Raw genomic sequence first — 6,217 nt, 5'->3', positions numbered from 1 at the left:
GTAGATGAACAACTACAGTGACCTTCCACCTTTGTTACAATCAATTAATGCTTTCAAATTATCTTAGCAATTTAGACCCCCCATCCCAAAGGTAATACCAGTACTATTCTCAGGCTACCAATGAATGAATTTCGACTTTGTGGACACAATGACAATAGGGCAAAGTGTCAGGTTAATATTTTCTTACAATGGAAAAAGGGTTTGTGTGATTGAAACCACTATTAAGAGTCATCTTCCAGGTACACAAGTTCTCCACCGTGTTCACTAATGTTTTATCTTATCATGCATTATCAGTGGATCAGCTCCAGGGGACAGCACGCAACAAAGGCCACTGTTCAGATCTGAACCCCAGACCACCTAGCCACCAGGACGCCCAACCTTTCACTTTTAAATCACACAAAAGAAGTAACTGCTTTTTGCCATTGCAGGGCAGAATTAGAGAATGATTTGCTCACGATTCATTACAGGAGGTGACCACTGAGTGGTGCACTAACCCAAGGAGCCCAGACTGCACAATGTATACAGTAGGCTACCAAACACACACACACACACACACACACACACACACACACACACACACACACACACGCACACACAGCACAGACACCCACTTCATCCAACCAGTCAAGCATCAGAAAAGCTGGCAAACATACACTACATCAGTAGTCTATATGTATGGCTCTTCTTCTCTTCTCAGCCTGAAGTAAACATTTAGTCTCTCATCCTGACAGCCAGGCTCATTACTTCAAGTCTTGTCATGTGTGGATTCACTACAGGTAGACCGGTTCCAACCCAGGGTTTAAGAAACCAGGCTGTAAGTAAGTGAAATTGTATTTATATAGCACATTTCCTACACAAGGAAACTCAATGTGCTTCACATAAAAGCAAAACCTAAAGGAAGGAAAACAGTACAATTTGTACAAATAGATGTATACATATATACATTCACACATTGTGGAAAAAAGAAAAACAAACACATATACAAAAAGTACTCAAAAACAGTAAAGTTTTGAGTCGCAAAACGTGCATGATGGGGGCAAATCCCAGGTCACGTTCACTCATCTATGGTGCAGTGTAAGTGGTGGCTGAGGTTAATAAATGCCATCTGTCAAATCTACCAACCTGAAACTTTCACCACATTTGCCTGCTGGCAGAGGTTGGCTCGACCATATCCGAGTCATGGCACCAATAAAAACCCCAGTCGCTTGGCGCTGAGTAGCCGGTTTGGCCAATTTTACACAGCAGGGGCCGGAGTACAGTAACATGCGGCCACATCGCATGGCTCCATCAACTGTACTGGATGCTGAGTGGGTAACCAGGCAGGACGAGTAAACCAAGTTGATTTTGATGTATAGTTGGGTTAAGCAAAAAAAAAAGTGTCATTTGTCTTTTGGGATGTACAATCAATGTTTGGCATTACATTTGGCAGCTTAGGGCGGTCAAACTGAACAGAACAGCTTCATATTGTGCTGAAGTAACAGTTCTCATCTACTGAATACGCTTTGGCCGGCTTTTCAGCGTTTTTCCTATATGAAAAAAATGAGTCACTGATTACCGAATCCTCATTTTTGCCGATGTTGTTAGGCAAGACAAACTGACAATGTGCCAGACATTACATATTCAACTTTGACATCTTTAAGGATCTCAAACATAATAGGCCTATCAGATATTGTTGCTATTAAGGTGATGATCCCAGAAAAAACATTAATTTCAGTGTAATCCTGTAATACTGATGCCAGCATGTCTGAATCCTCAAGCTGTAAACCCGTGAGAATGGTTTTAAGGAAGCAGATCTTTCCTTTTTTTTTTTTTTTCATTCGAGAATACATAACACTGTGGCTTCATAACAGATATTTGCATGAGCAAATAAAGCAGGAACTTTCCTAATTTGCACATGCATCCCTTGTTGCTAGGCAGCAAACAAACACACACGCACACAGGGGCACACGCACACACAAACACACACACACACACACACACATAAGCATTTTTCCATTTGGGACTTGTGATGTGAACATTTCCATGTAAGGATTTATGTACTGTAATTTGGTAAACATTTCCATTCAGTGAGATGTTGCTAACATTGCACCAGCTGAAGGGATTCCCAACCAAACGACTGTGCAGGCATGAAAGCTGCTTGTGACTGTTTTCATATTCTCATGATCTCTTTCTCAAGCAATATGCTGTTCAAACACATAAAAAAACAGACCCCTCGAAAAGTAACTGACCGTATTTCGTTGTGTGACACTGCGAGACCATAAAGTGCTTGTGCAGATTCCTCAAATCTCCTCTGAGTTTGGAAGACGTAACTCAGCGGTGCAGTGGCCTTTGTTCAGAATTCGCAACATATGGTTTCAGAAATAAACAAATATACAATAATCCAGCTGTGTAGATGCCGTTGCATGAGAGTGTATGACTTGGTTTTATACGCGCCCATAAATCTGATGATAAATTGCTTTTCCACACCCCCCCCCCCACTCATTGCCTCTACTTATCCAATCAGTAGCCCAAGCAAAGGAAACTTTAATTGAGTATAATCAAGGCCAAACGCTAAACCGTGTACTCATTCATTTTCAAAGTCTGAAAAGTGAGCAGACAGCATGAGACCCTCCTCTGGCTTCATTCCCTAACCTGCTTCAGTTCCTAACAGCCCACTATAGGACCAAAGCTGGACAGTAATACTATACTTTGTTTTGTTTACTTTGGGCACATTAGGCATTTTTGGATCCTCCTGGGTTTAAAAAGCAGCTGTGATATTATTAGTTTAAGTCTCATGACAGCGTTAAGGATTCTATCACTGTCTCTCTACCTTCCTCCCTCTCAGATGGACTGCTGCCATTGTCGCAGGTAGTTTAGTAGCTAACACTGATTCGGGCCACAGGAAAGTTGCCCCGCTGTGAGGCTTGGCAGCTCCAAATTAGGCTGGGCAAAGTGTAGCCTCTCAAACATGAACGTGTCAGTTAGTGCTTTAGGTCACCACTGAATCGATTAGAAGCCAAATATTTGGGCAATCCTGAAAGGTTATTTCGGCCTGTGCCAGAATATCAAAAAGTAATGTGACATTTAGACATGTTTTACAAATTATTACCCCATATCAAGATGGTTTTGACCAAGCAAAGTACAGTTTTAACAAATGGATCATCAGCATCTTAACTGAATTACATATATGACACCTTATTGTTCATGTATGTGTTGTAATTGCATATTAAATGATTACCATGTTGTTGTGTTATGATTAGAATCCTGTGCAGAGTTTCGGGGGCTTACTTAATTAAGGAGATGACCTATCGCACACAAAACTCTCTCTGTGTACTTGACGAGGCACATGGAAGTGTCCTACAGTCCATCAGCGATCCCATACCGTTCTCTATCAATGTGGAGTTTATCCAGAGTTTGTATTTACTTAACAGTTCCATGGGGGGGAATTTAAGTAACTGACCTTGGTGGGGATTACTTTGCACACATGGTCAGATACTGCGGCCTGTTAGGCCTATTAGCTAGTGGCCATCCCAGACACAAATCCTAGCCCCCAGGCTTGTATTTATAAAATGCCAGGCCTTCTCTCCCCTCCTTTTCCATCCATGGTTTCAGAAAATGACATATGAGGTTCTATGTGCAAACAGCCCTCCGGGCATCCTCCTGACTCACACCCCTGAGATACACGACGGCTTCAAATGTGCCCTTTCTCCCTCCCTCCGCCCCCAAGGTGAGCTAGGATGCCGATCGTGAATAGGGCCAAATAGTATTAAATCAGGGGGCACCCACAAAACAAAATAATCTGCATTTATATCTGCTGTTCCGTCTGTGCTGCAGAGTAAGGTTACACATGCCACTTCTATTTCTGTGCTCTTGGATAAACACCGATTAGTCTACCGCACTGGACGGGGTTAATAGGAGCTTGTTCGGTGGGTAAGCACGACACCTCAAGGCTTGGCCTCGCCGATCGATAGGAAACATTACTGTATACATGCACAATAACATTACTGTACACGGGCATGTATGTCGGTAGCAGCTGGCGACTTTTAATTGAGTGCCAATGGACATGTCAGCCACGGCGGGGAGGTCTTTCCATGCAAGGAATGCTCTGGACATAGTCCTTTTGTTTGTTTATTTATTTATGCGTTCTGGGAGGTGGGGCGCGCCATGCTGATAAAAACAAACAGGCCACAGTATGTAGAGTAATGCAGCCTCTTCCAGCAGGGGACGGATAATATGACTGCCTCTTTTTGATGCTGCAGTTCAACTTTTACATCTGGTTCCTTGTTTTTTTCTATCGTTTCTATTCTGCCTTGGGAAAAGCCTTTTAACTTTTAAGAAAAAAAATGAATTCAGGGAGGTCAGGGGTCAGAGGTCAGAGGTCAGCTACAGAGCAGCACCCCTAGAGTTGGTCAGGATTAAGGGTCTTGCTCAGAGACACTTCAGCAGGCAGGATTTGTGCCAACACATCTTGAGTCCCGGTCTTCCTCTTCCTCCACTGTGCCACCCTGCTGTGTGTTTTGATGAAATATTGTAGCCAACAGAGAGCGACACTAAACAGCAAATCTTGACATGGCCCACAGAAAATCATAAAGTTGATGGTAGAACAAATGGACCAATCTAATTTCTTTGATTTCCATTATTGTTTATAAGTCAATATCCTGGTAATTAGGAAAGTGGAATGTTTGCCAATCTATTGGTTCAACTGATGAAGATCAAAAGACAGTGACTATGTGAAGTGGCCTGCGCTGCCCTAATTTGGGCCAACTTTGTGTGGATGGAGGCCGATTTATAATTCTCTGATATATCTAATCAACCAAATATGTTTTAAAGACAATACAGTGACTAAGAACGTCCATTTGCTGGGTAAGAAAATGAACATAAAATAAGGCTTCTTTGGTGCCTCTGAAAAAGATATCTTGGTTGATTTATTTTACATGTTTCAAATAAAAAAAAATATCAGGTCACTGAGTTGACGAAGCCTACGGGCGAAACGTTGTCTTTTACGTTTATTTTTTATTTGAAACATGTAAAATAAATCAATCAAAATATCTTTTTGAGAGCGCGGATTTGGATTTGGTTCTTGAATTAAACACAATATACAAAATGTATTACTTATGTCTGAAAAAGCTCTGCTCAGATGGGACACATATTGGAAGGAAATGGGAAGATGATGCTGATAATGTTGTCGCATTGGAAAAAAGCAGCTTCACTTTTTTGTACCTGTGCACAATATTTTTTCTCACTATTTCTAAATCAATCAGTCAATCATGAAGGTGATGACAGTGATGATGATGATGATGATGTTGGTGGTGATGAAATCAACTGTTTGCCTTCTTTAAAGGGGAAGGACCATGCTGAAGGCCTATTATAAAAGCGTGCAGCTCTGCTTTGACCTTTCATGTCAAAGACCCCACAGGATCTTGTAGTGCTGAAGCAGAAACCTGCTCTCCAAAAATAAAATATGCGTTAGAAAAGTCTCATCTGTGTAACGTATAGCCCAAATATTTAAGAGGACATCTGGAACAAAAGACTGCAACATCCTGCGTGTCCGCCAGCAAACTGTGTATTCTGGGTTTTGTTTCATGGCTCTAGCTTGAGGTTGCAAAATAACAAACACATCAAACACAATGCATCTCCATCTCCATCTATGCAGGATATGAAAACACTGGTAAAGCATTCCTAGCTACGACTTTAAAAGCCCAAATCAGAAAAGACTCCTCTGGCTTGGCTCTGATTCTGGAAACTGGTGTTCAAATCCAGGCAGTTTCACACATTTATAGACCCATGACAAGAACAGTCCAGTTTCTGACATCTGGAAACACCAACTTTAACAATTTTAGTGGACAATATGCTCCATTACAAAGTCTTAAATTAACCACAAGCTAAATAAACAAAGATGGACGGATGTTCACTTATGGAAACTGTGGGGCGTCAATTCACTAAACCCTAAGGTACAGTATGGCAAAGTCCCTGCAACTAATATTATTTGACACCAAAACTTCAAAACCAGTTAATATTGACTACATGCAGAGCAGTGAATGATGACTAACAAGATATTATTATTTGGCAAGGTGATAAATTATTAGAGGGAATTTTAGAGGGAACTTGAATGCATCCCTGATGTGAATTTTTTTGTAAAAATTTTTTAATAGATTTCTGGTGATTTTTCTGGCTTGAGCTTTGCTTTTCATTATTGAGAACTGAATATTATTACATAAGTAAAAGAAAATAGCCCTTC

The sequence above is a fragment of the Centroberyx gerrardi genome, chromosome 21 (assembly GCF_048128805.1).
Source record: "Centroberyx gerrardi isolate f3 chromosome 21, fCenGer3.hap1.cur.20231027, whole genome shotgun sequence".
NCBI lineage: Eukaryota > Metazoa > Chordata > Actinopteri > Beryciformes > Berycidae > Centroberyx > Centroberyx gerrardi.
Note: the sequence above shows the minus strand (reverse complement) of the source record.